The 12885-nt window shown below is 49.1% G+C and overlaps 1 long non-coding RNA gene across 1 annotated transcript; it reads right to left on the reverse strand.

Moving 5' to 3' along the window:
• Window positions 1-360: 360 nt before the first annotated feature.
• LOC122198121 (uncharacterized) lies at window positions 361-8376 on the reverse strand. The gene is made up of 2 exons (XR_008232560.1): window positions 5303-8376; window positions 361-562 (listed from the first exon to the last, which is right to left on the reverse strand). It is a non-coding gene; the product is annotated as an uncharacterized LOC122198121 (long non-coding RNA).
• Between the last annotated feature and the right edge of the window lie 4509 nt (window positions 8377-12885).

The raw sequence follows: 12885 nt of genomic DNA on the forward strand, positions 1-12885 counted from the left end.
TGAGAGATTGACATGTGGCAAAAAAACTTTTATTTATTAAGAAGGATTATTATGATTCTCCTAGTTAACGACTGAATCCACAACACTTTTTCTCATGAACTTTGACACTATTTTTTTTGGAAAATATCTATTTTCGTGACTATACTTTATCAATTTCAAAGATTTTTTTTTTTTTGAAACAGCAAGTTGTCCTAATCTTAATCTAATTCTAAACACTACCTATGTCTCCTAGTGAGACTTGAACCCATAATATATCATTTTGAAAGAGTTACTTCTTACCGTTAAGTCAAATGTTAAGCAGAAAAACTACCATGAAAATCAATAATAATAATAATAATAATAATTGTAACGTCCCAAAAATACCGGTAAAAATTTCATTTTTAATTTAGGTTAATACATAGAAACATCATTACAAAACATTCATAACAATAATCCATGTCTGAAAACAGGTAATATCATAATAATAATTCAGAGTACATCCCAGAAATCCATAGTGCGGAAACAATAGTGTGTGTGATATGCCGCTACCGCGCCGGCTCCTTTCCCCTACCTGAAGAGGTACCTGAAACAACAACTGAAAACGTAAGCACAAAGCTTAGTGAGTTCCCTCATCGTACCACATACCATACAAACACATAACATACATACTGCCAGGCTATTCTGGGGTGCCTGACTACCCGGTACGGGCTGTACGGCCATTCTGGGGTGCCGACTACCCGTGCGGCCATTATGGGGTGCCGTCTACCCGTGTCAAGCTATTCTGGGGTGCTGACTACCCGACTCGCCGAGTCCGCGAGCAACTCGTCGAGTTCCTCGAGCGGATCCCCTACTCGCTTCCAATCCACACCAGAACACCCCATACGAGGGTTTGGGGTTTTGGGACTACGTTACACAGTTAATTCCGCGTGCAGGTACGAAGGGTTGAACCTTCAACGCTTAAACCCCTCTTGCTCTGTGAAAGTTCATATGACTCGCCGAGTTTGAAGAACAACTCGGCGAGCTCCAGGCAATCTTCATAGGACTCGCCGAGTTGTTCATCCAACTCGCCGAGTCTAGGACCATCTTCATAGAACTCGTCGAGTTCCACTTTGGGACTCGCCGAGTCCCTCGACCCATTTCCCGAGTAGGCCAGATCTGAGACATGCAACGCTTCAAAACCACAGATCTATGGTCCTAGGGCGTGTTTACCACGTAAAGTTGCAAACTTTACGTGCATGCATGGCCCTATGAGCTCAAACATGCAATTCCAAGCTCTTTAAGAGGTCCTACACTCAATAGGGACCTCAATCACCTCAACCACAGAGACTTTATGCTACTAGGATGTCCAAAAGGTCCAAATTCGAAGTCCTTGCAGAACATTAACCATAAACACATAGAGATTTAGGTTCTTAGGGCTTAAAACCACTTTTTGGGGACAAAAAGGGGATTTAAAGAACTAAAGATCAAGGTAGGAACTTTTCTACCTGAATAGAAGCCCTTCACAGAGTAGATTCCAGATCTTCTTCCCTTCTTGCACTCTCAACCTTCTCCTTCTTCTCCCAAGCTCCAAACCACCTTCACAATGCTAAAAAATCACCCACAAGGACACAAAGGGGGCTAGGGTTTCGTTCTACGGATCTCTGGGAGTGCTAGGGGAAATGGAGGTTGGGTTAGATCGTTTAAATAGGGTGCAAACACCCGGGTTAGGGTTTTAGTCCAGACAGGGTCTACTCGCCGAGTCCCACGAGACTACTCGCCGAGTAGATAGAGTGGATCCCGCGTTTAGTCCCGCTCCTACTCGGCGAGTTAGTCCTTCAACTCGCCGAGTCCAAGGTTAAAATGCAATATAAAGGGGAGTTAATAACCAAGAATACATACCAGGAACCAGGTGCTACAAATCTCCCCCACTTATTTTAGACTTCGTCCTCGAAGTCTGTTGCTTGCTCCAAAAATAGCTCGGGGTAGTGCACCATCATCTCTTCCACCGGCTCCCAAGTCCACTCTGATCCCTTCCGGTGCTGCCATTGCACCTTCACGAGTTCCACTCGCTTGTTCCTCAAATCCCTCGACTTCCGGTCGATGATTGCTACTAGTCTTTCAACATAATTCAGGCCGCCATCGACCTGAATGTCCTCTAACGGAACCACTGCGGAGTCGTCTACCAGGCACTTCCGCAGTTGAGAAACATGGAAAGTGTTGTGTATCTGACTGAGTTCGGCTGGCAAATCCAGCCTATACGCCACCTTGCCCACCCGGGCTACAACCCTGAACGGCCCAATATACCTCGGGCCAAACTTGCCCCGCTTCCTGAATCGAATGACGCCCTTCCAAGGCGACACCTTCAGGAGAACCATATCCCCAACCTGGAACTCCAGGTCGGATTAGCGCTTGTCGGCGTAACTTTTCTGCCGACTCTGCGCGGTCTGAAGCCTGCTCCAAACCTGCTGAATCCTCTTGGTAGTCTTGAGCACCACTTTTGGTGCTCCCCATGACCCTCTGACCAACCTCTCCCCAGCATATCGGGGTCCTGCACCTCCGTCCGTACAACATCTCAAATGGGGGGTGGTCGATACTCTCGTGGTAGCTGTTGTTGTACGAGAACTTAGCTAAGGGAAGATAAGTATCCCAGCTACCACCGAAGTCTAGCACGCACGCCCGCAACATATCCTCCAGAGTCTGGATGGTCCGCTCGCTCTGACCATCTGTCTGCGGGTGAAAGGCGGTGCTAAAATGCAAACGAGTGCCCAACTTGTCATGAAACCTCTTCCAAAACCTGGAAGTAAAACACACATCCCTGTCCGAGATAACCGATACTGGCACCCTGTGCCGCGCCACAATCTCCCTAATATAGATGTCGGCCAATTTCTCGGCCGATATGCTCTCCTGAATCGGAATAAAATGAGCACTCTTGGTCAATCGATCCACGATGACCCAAATCAAATCTACTCCACGCGCGGTCCTGGGAAGCTTCGTGATAAAGTCTATCGTGATATCTTCCCATTTCCACAACGGGATGTCTACCGGCTGCATCTTGTCATGCGGTCTCTGATGTTCGGCCTTGACCTTCCTACAGGTCAAGCACCGCTCGACGTACCAAGCCACATCTCGCTTCATGCAGGGCCACCAATAATCTAGACGAAGATCCCTATACATCTTCGTCGCCCCTGGATGAATAGAGAATCGGGATTTATGCGCCTCCTCCATCAAGATCTGGCGCATGCCCCCATGATACGGCACCCACACCCTACGGTGTAGTGTCAATAGTCCTCGGCTATCATAATCGAAGGAGGAAACCTGACCCACCATACGCTTGCTCTTTCGATGCTCCTCCTTGATAGCCTCCTGTTGAGCCTCCCGAATTTGCTCCAACAGGGGAGTCACTACGGTCATCCTCATGCAAATATCCCTGATCGGCGCCGCCTTGTGGCTAAGCGCATCGGCCACCACGTTAGCCTTCCTCGGGTGGTAGAGGATCTCGCAATCATAATCCTTCACCACGTCCAACCACCGACGCTGCCTCATGTTCAGATTCGGCTGATCCATGAGGTACCTCAAACTCTTGTGGTCCGTGTAGATGGTACATCGAACCTCGTAGAGGTAATGCCGCCAAATCTTGAGGGCAAAAACCACCGCCCCAACTCCAAATCATGCGTCGGGTAGTTCGCCTCGTGAGGCTTGAGCTGCCTCGAAGCGTAGGCTATGACATGCCCCCTCTGCATCAGTACCGCGCCCAACCCTGAAATGGACGCGTCACAGTAAACCACAAAAATCCTCTACGCCCTCTGGCAGGGCTAAGATTGGCGCCTCGCACAATCTCTGTCTCAGTGTCTCAAACGCAGCCTGCTGCTCGGGTCCCACCGAAAGACTACGGCCTTCTTCATCAACCGCGTCAGGGGTACGACTATCTTGGAGAAATCCTTAATGAATCTCCGATAGTAGCCTGCTAATCCCAGGAAGCTCCGAATCTCGGATGGAGACTTAGGAACCTCCCATCTCATCACGGCCTCGACCTTGGCCGGGTCGACTAGAATCCCGTTCTGGTTAACAAGGTGTCCGAGAAATTGCACCTCGCGCAACCAAAAATCGCACTTGGAGAACTTGGCATACAAGCTCTCCTTCCTCAGGGTCTCCAAAACCTCTCTCAGATGCTCCTCATGCTCCTCCTGTGTCTTGGAATAAACCAAGATGTCGTCAATGAAAACTATCACAGACCGATCCAGCATCGGTCTGCATACGCGGTTCATGAGGTCCATGAACGCGGCAGGAGCATTGGTGAGCCCAAATGGCATCACCACGAACTCAGAATGGCCATAGCGCGTCCAAAACGCGGTCTTCTGCGCATCCTCCTCTCTGACCCTCATCTGATGACAACCCGAACGCAAATCGATCTTGGAAAACCAAGACGCTCCCTGAAACTGGTCAAAGAGATCATCAATCCTCGGGAGTGGGTAACGGTTCTTCACCGTTACCTTGTTTAGCTCCTGGTAATCTATACACATCCGATGCGACCCGTCCTTCTTTCTCACGAATAGAATCGGGGCTCCCCAGGGTGAACTGCTCGGTCGAATGAATCCCTTGTCTAACAGCTCCTGCAGCTGTGTAGACAACTCCTGCATCTCAGGAGGAGCCAACCGATACGGTGCCTTGGCTATCGGAGCCGCACCAGGAACAAGGTCAATCCTGAACTCCACCTGTCACTCCGGAGGTATCCCAGGAAGCTCCTCTGGAAAAACATCTGCGAAATCTCGCACCACCGGAACCTCGCTCGTCGTCGCCTTACCCGCCTCCCGGGCATCCATCACCTACGCGACATAACCTGCGCATCCCTGCTGAAGGTATCGTCTAGCCCTCGCTGCTGAGCAGGCTGTGGGTCCACATTGTGGCCTCTCGCCATGAATCACTAACTCTCCCCCACCTGGGGTCCTGACTCGCACTAGTTGTTGCGTGCAATCTATCACCGCCCCATTAGGGCTCAACCAATCCATGCCTATAATCACCTTGTTCCCACGCAACGGAATGGGAACCAAGTCTACCAGGTAGCGCTCCTCAAACAAACGCAATACGCAATCCCGAAATACCATCGATGCTCGCACCGATCGATCATCAGCAATTTCTACATCTAAAGGGAAATCTAACACGCTCGAAGAATCAGGAAACTTCTTGCTAAGCGCAAGGGAAACAAATGATCGGGAGGCACCCGAGTCGAACAACACCTGAACTGGGATGCCGTTCACATGGAACGATCCTAATGCATACATATACACACAAAGCACATGTCAATATCATAACATCATAAAAATAAAATAGAGGGAAAGAATCATACCCGTCACCACATCGGGTGCGGCGCGTGCCTCCTCGGTAGTCAGCTGAAATGCCCGACTCCTCACCACTGGAGCCTCTGCTTTGCCCTGCCGGCCATCAGTAATCCGTAGGGTCGCTGGTGTTGGCGCCTTCACTGACACTGTAGCTGACAACTGGGGACAACTGGCCTTCTTGTGGCCCCTCTGGTTGCAGTGGAAACACATCAACTTCGATGTCTGCAACACAGGTGTAGGGGCGGTACAATCTCTGCTAAAATGCCCCGTCTTGCCACACTTATAGCAGCCTGACGATCCCAGTCTACATGCCCCCTCATGAGGCCTGCCGCATTTCCTGCAGCGGCCCGGTCCTGACTGGCCTTTCGGCCTACCATCTGATCCCTTGGGCTACTTCCCTGAAGCCCCTCCCGTCTGCCTCTCCTCTGACTTCCGTTTCCGGATATGCTCCAAATCTATCTCCCTATCCCTCGCCCTGGCAATCATAGAGTCCAAGGTGGGGCAAGCTGAAAAACTAACGTGCTCCCGAATGTCAGCTCAGAGCATGTCATGATAGCGGGTCCTCCTCATGTCCTCATCACCTGCGTACTGGGGCACCAACAGTGCCCTCTCCCGGAACTTGGCGGTGATCTCCGCCACAGTCTCCGTCGTCTGTCTCATATCCAAAAACTCCCTGGCCAGCTGCTGAAGCTCGACAGCCGACGCAAACTCCGCCCTAAATCTGGTCACAAAGTCCGACCAGGTCATAGCCTCGACCGCTGAGGCTCCCAACGAGTCACCCACTGACTCCCACCAATCTCGAGCTCAGTCTCGTAAACACCCTGTTGCATACCTCGCCTTCGACCCCTCGGGGCAGAAGCTAGTCAACTGTGCAAACTCGATGTCTGCAATCCATCGCCTGGCAGTAATGGGGTCTTTCACCCCGTGGAAATCCGGCGCACCACTGCCCCTGAAGCCCTTAAAGGACAGCGTGCGAGATCCTGACTGGCCAGATGCCATGTCGCTCCTGAACGCCCTGAGGCGATCCTCCATCAGCTCAACTATCCCTTCCTTGATCGACCCGAAGATGATGGGGGTCGACTCAAGGATACCCCTGGCGATCTCTGACGCGATGAACTCGTGTAGTCCCTCATCTACCGGCTCGGAACCTGATCCCAAACTTGACCCCTCTCCTGAACCGCCATCTATCGGCCTCGATCGAAGTACCACCATTCTGCAATACATAAACAACAGTTGTTAGTGATACTGCTACTTCTTGAGGGATCACAACAATTACAAGTTCCCCGGTCTTATCTCAGCCTTCCTTAGTTCGGGTACGGATCCTCTGCTTTCAGTAATACGGGCCCATACTACCTTCCACATCTATCCGTACCTTCTTCAAGGACTGCCTTGACTCCACCAGATCCCTTATACCACTGCTACTCATATCCTAAGCTTACCCTATGAATCCTCTGACTCTACCCAACCAGTCCTCAACTGCTGAAGGCCTCCTTGTAATGCCAATTAGTCATTACCTGAATACTATCACATGTGATGAGGCTCAGATGATCCTTCGAGTAACAGACTCGTCCCTACAACAATTGGACTCAAACAAGAGCTGCGCAATAGGATCAAATCCAGCACTCTAAGATTATTTAACCCTGATCACATGTGACGTGACGTATTTACCTAATGGCTAACTCCCATTATTCAAAGTCTCACAAAGCACGAAGCAAGCAGCATTCAGACAAGGGTAACAATCTCAATCAACTCTATCTGCTTACAGGAACTGTACTAGCATACAATGCTAAGTTCATACTATCAGGCATAACCTAATCAGGCTATCCTACTTGCTCTCTACTCAATACTAGCATGCAATTCTCATACAACTGAAACATGTAAAGCAGGCACATAAGGCATCACTCCTAGATCTTTAGTCCTATTCTAGCATGCTGTTCTACAAAAGCTGATAAACATAACATAAACTTGTATGAGTACTTTGGGGGAATACTTACTTGAGCTCGGTCGGTCGCGCACATCACACACTTCGTTCTTTATCAAAACTCTTTTCTCAATTTTTAGAAAACATTTTCTTTTTGGAAAATCTTTTAATCCCTCGATTTGAGTTCAGACACCCCCGAAGGTGTGTCCGAATCCCTCAAACCAGGGCTCTGATACCAACTTGTAACGTCCCAAAAATACCGGTAAAAATTTCAATTTTAATTTAGGTTAATACATAGAAACATCATTACAAAACATTCATAACAATAATCCATGTCTGAAAACCGGTAATATCATAGTAATAATTCAGAGTACATCCCATAAATCCATAGTGTGGAAACAAGAGTGTGTGTGATATGCCGCTACCGCGTCAGCTCCTTTCCCCTACCTGAAGAGGTACCTGAAACAACAACTGAAAACGTAAGCACAAAGCTTAGTGAGTTCCCCCATCGTACCACATACTATACAAACACATAACATACATACTGCCAGGCTATTCTGGGGTGCCTGACTACCCGGTACAACCATTCTGGGGTGCCGACTACCCGTGCGGCCATTATGGGGTGCCGTCTACCCGTGTCAAGCTATTCTGGGGTGCTGACTACCCGTCGGTCCTGACAACCGATCCTCGGGGACTATTTCACCCCATACTGCTACTTACACATATATCATAAACATAACAAATTATCAGACATATCTGGGGTGTCTGAACTACCCTTCGGTCCTAACAACCGAACTCTACTTCTATCACATATAACACATCACGCTAGCATATAACATATAGTGTAGTAGCAAACCTAGATGATATCACAAAGACATTCATCTAACGTACAACTCCTACTGATGGGTCGGCATTGTGGCCGTAGACCCACCGCTACTGGAAGGTAACTCACCTCAAAGTAGCTGCTAATCTAATCGGGAACTGACTGTCTACTGCTGCTGCTGTTGCTCCGGACGTCCTCCGGCTATAATTCCCACAAAACGATCAGTCAAACACTACTAGATGTACTTAGGGTAAAATGACCCCTTTACCCTTAACCAAGTCGAAATCCAAGTCAAAGTCAACTTCCAATTGACTGGACTCGCCGAGTCCATGAGCAACTCGCCGAGTCCTTCCCTTACTAATCCGGTCCTACTCGCCAAGTCCCTCTCCCCACTCACTGAGTCACCCTTGACTCACCACTCGGGACTATGGGGCCGACTCGTGTCCCGACTCGCCGAGTCCGCGAGCAACTCGCCGAGTTCCTCGAGCGGATCCCCTACCCGCTTCTAATCCACACCAGAACACCCCATACGAGGATTTGGGGTTTTGGGACTACGTTACACAGTTAATTCCGCGTGCAGGTACGAAGGGTTGAACCTTCAACGCTTAAACCCCTCTTGCTCTGTGAAAGTTCATATGACTCGCCGAGTTTGAAGAACAACTCGGCGAGCTCCAGGCAATCTTCATAGGACTCGCCGAGTTGTTCATCCAACTCGCCGAGTCTAGGACCATCTTCATAGAACTCGCCGAGTTCCACTTTGGGACTCGCCGAGTTCCACTTTGGGACTCGCCGAGTCCCTCGACCCATTTCCCGAGTAGGCCAGATCTGAGACATGCAACGCTTCAAAACCACAGATCTATGGTCCTAGGGCGTGTTTACCACGTAAAGTTGCAAACTTTACGTGCATGCATGGCCCTATGAGCTCAAACATGCAATTCCAAGCTCTTTAAGAGGTCCTACACTCAATAGGGACCTCAACCACCTCAACCACAAAGACTTTATGCTACTAGGATGTCCAAAAGGTTCAAATCCAAAGTCCTTGCAGAACATTAACCATAAACACATAGAGATTTAGGTTCTTAGGGCTTAACACCACTTTTTGGGGACAAAAAGGGGATTTAAAGAACTAAAGATCAAGGTAGGAACTTTTCTACCTGAATAGAAGCCCTTCACAGAGTAAATTCCGGATCTTCTTCCCTTCTTGCACTCTTCAACCTTCTCCTTCTTCTCCCAAGCTCCAAACCACCTTCACAATGCTAAAAAGTCACCCACAAGGACACAAAGGGGGCTAGGGTTTCGTTCTACAGATCTCTGGGAGTGCTAGGGGAAATGGAGGCTGGGTTAGATCGTTTAAATAGGGTGCAAACACCCGGGTTAGGGTTTTTGTAACGACCCGTTCCCGGTATGATGATTCCTTGGTATTTATTTTTGAAGTTTTGTAAAGGGACTCGGCGAGTTCATAGCCTGACTCGCCGAGTAGGGACGGGATTTCGAGCACGTGTTAGCTGGCGACTCGGCGAGTCCATATTCTGGACTCGGCGAGTCTGTCCGTCTGGGAGAAACCCTAAATCCCCGGGTTGCCCACTATTTAAGCCACCTTATAGCCCCCAATCTCGCCTCCTTCACCCTCTAAAGCTGTGAGAAAAACCCTAATCCGTTCTTGAGTGTTCTAAGTGATTTTGTGTGCTAATTGTGAAGGCTTGAAGAAGGAGAAGAAGAAAGGAGCAAGGAGAAGAATTGTAGAGCGAAGATTCAAGGGAAAGCAAGAGTTCTTTGAGCCGGGGAGATACCGGAGCAGCAGCAGCTAGCTTCCAGAGCCATACACTCAGCAGCCAGTTCACGAGGTGAGTTTCCCTTCAGTAGGAACGGGTTTACGGCCACAATGCCGGCCCGTGTGATTATCAGTAGTTCCGGTCTTTAGTTTGATGTAGTAGCTAGCTGGCTTGACGTCTTTGTGATTCAAGCATATTTGTGTTATGTGTTCCGGACTTCGGTCCGATGCAGTCAGTTCCGGATTTCGGTCCGACGCAGTAAGTTCCGGACTTCGGTCCGATGCAGTCAGTTCCGGACTTCGGTCCGATGCAGTTAGTTCCGGATTTCGGTCCGATGCAGTTAGTTCCGGACTTCGGTCCGATGCAGTTAGTTCCGGACTCTGGTCCGATGCAGGGGACAAGGTCCCAGTCAGTTCCGGACTTCGGTCCGATGCAGTGGGCAAGGCCCAGTATGTGTTTTATATGTATTGTATGGTATGTGGTAGTTTGGGGGAGCTCACTAAGCTTCGTGCTTATAGTTTTAGTTTTGGTTTCAGGTACTTCCGCTAGCAGAGGGAAGAGCTCGGGATGATGGCATCGCACACACCACGGCTTCAGCTTTTATCCTGGGAGTTGATTTAGTTCTTGATTTTTATATGTCATGGATATGATACAGTTTTTCCGCACAGTGTTTTATTATTATGTTGAGATACATCATGTATGGTTTTATGATATGACACTCAGATTACGGTTTTTGGTTATGTTGAAAAACGAAATTTTTGGGTTGTATTTTTGGGTCGTTTCAAGTTGGTATCAGAGCCTTGGTTTGAGGGATTCGGATACACTTCCGGGTGTATCTGAACTCAAACTAAGGGGAAATAAAAAGATTTTTTAAAAGGAAAATGTTTTCTAAAAGAATTTTGAAAGCACTTAGAAAGAAAGAAATTTTTAAACAAAATAAGGGTGTGGTGCATGCGATCAGCCGAGCTCAAGTAAGTACTCCCAAATTACCCATACAAGTTATTTGTTCAGTTTCAGTTTCAGTAGAACAGCATGCTAGTATAGGACTAAGGATCTAGGAGGATGCCTTATGTGCCTGCTTTATGTATTACAGCTTTATGAGTATTGCATGCTAGTATTGAGTAGACAGCAATAGGATAACCTGTTTAGATTATGCCTGATAGTATGAGCTTAGCACTGTATGCTAGATCAGTTTCTCGTTTGAGAATAGTTTTACTTGAGTATGTTTCCTTTATCCGAATGCTGCTTGCTTCGTGCTTTGTGGGAGTTCTGAGTGATGGAAGTTAGCCATTAGGTGAACACGTTACACCACATGTGATCATGGTTGAATAATCCCAGAGTGCTGGAACTGGCCCTATTGCGCAGCTCTTGTTTGAGTCTAACCGTTATAGGGACGGGTCTTTTACTTGAAGGATTATCTGATCTTCGTCACATGTGATGGTGTTCAGGTGGTGGTTAATTAGCATTATAAAGAGACCTTCAGCAGCTGAGGACTAGTTGAGTTGAGTCTGAGGTTTCCCTAGGGCAAGCCTGGGATGAGAGTAGTAGAGATCAGTAGTAGTAGAAGTAACTTGGTGGAGTCAAGGCAGTTCTTGAAGAAAGTACGGATAGATGTGGAAGGTAGTATGGGCCCGTACTACCGGAAGCAGAGGATCCGTACTCGAATCAAGAAAGGCTGAGACAAGACCAGGAAGCTAGTTGTAGTATCAATGATCCCTTGGGATATTTCTGTTTTCTGATATAGTTGTGATGTGTTTCAGAATGGTGGTTTTGCGTTCGAGACCAGCAGCCGGCAGCGGAGGTGCCGGGGAGGGATCAGGTTCAGGCTCGGGGGATGAGCGCATGGATGAGCAGACCCGAGAGTTTCTTTCTTCGGAGATTACGCGCATCATTATAGAGCAGACTCCTGTGATCTTCGGTTCGATCAAGGAGGGGATTCTAGAGCTGATGGATGAGAGATTGGGCACCTTCCATGCCGAGGTGGCGGCCATGATGGGGTCGCGCACCCTTACCTTCAGGGAGTTCAGGGCATGTGGAGCTCCGGACTATCATGGGGCGCGAGACCCCATAGCGAGCACTAGATGGTTGGCAGATGTGGCCAACGCTTTCCGTACTAGCAGATGTCCCGAGGGGGACAAGGTCAGATTGGCGTCCTGTCTTCTGAAGGACAGGGCACGGGATTGGTGGGAGGAGGTCGGACATGCCATTGGGGATGATGCAGCATTGGACGCCATGACCTGGGCTGATTTCTCTACCAGGTTCAGGGCGGAGTTTGCACCGGTCATTGAGGTGCAACAGTTAGCTAGGGAGTTTCAGGACCTCACCCAGACTACAGAGACAGTGGCGGAGATCACCGCCAAGTTCAGGGAGAGGGCTCTTCTCGTTCCTCAGTATGTAGCTGATGAGGAAATGAAGAAGGCCCGTTATCATGAGATGTTGCGGAGCGATATCCGCCAGTTTGTGAGCCGGTCCAGCTGTAAAACGCTGGAAGATATGATTGCTAGGGCTCGGGAGAGGGAGATTGATCTCGAGATGGAGAAGAAGAGGAAACCGGAGACGGTTTCGGGTTCAGGCGGTTCGGGCAAAAAGCCCAAGGTTTCAGACCACAGATCTAGGAGTCAACAGAGCCACGGTCGATGTGGCAAGTGTGGGAGATTGCACGAGGGAGCGTGCAAGGCAGGGAGTTCTGGCTGCTACAAGTGCGGTCGGATTGGGCATTTGAGTAGGGATTGCACGGCCCCTACTACTGCCGTCGCAGCATCAGATCTGATTTGCTTTCAGTGCAATCAGAGGGGACATAAAAAGTCCCAGTGTCCGAGCTTAGCCGCAGCAGGGAAGGTGGTTGCACCTGCCCCTGCTACCTTGAGGATTACAGATGGCCGGCAGGGCCGAGCTGATGCGCCAGTGGCGAAGAGTAGGGCGTTTCAGATGACAGCAGAGGAGGCGCGAGCGACTCCTGATGTGGTGACGGGGTCGTTCTCTGTGAACGGCATTTCTGCTATGGTATTATTCGATTCGGGGGCTACCCGATCATTCGTATCACTTGCGCTTAGCAAGAGATTTAGTAGGGCTCCA

The sequence above is a fragment of the Lactuca sativa genome, chromosome 5 (assembly GCF_002870075.4).
Source record: "Lactuca sativa cultivar Salinas chromosome 5, Lsat_Salinas_v11, whole genome shotgun sequence".
NCBI classification, from domain to species: Eukaryota; Viridiplantae; Streptophyta; class Magnoliopsida; order Asterales; family Asteraceae; genus Lactuca; species Lactuca sativa.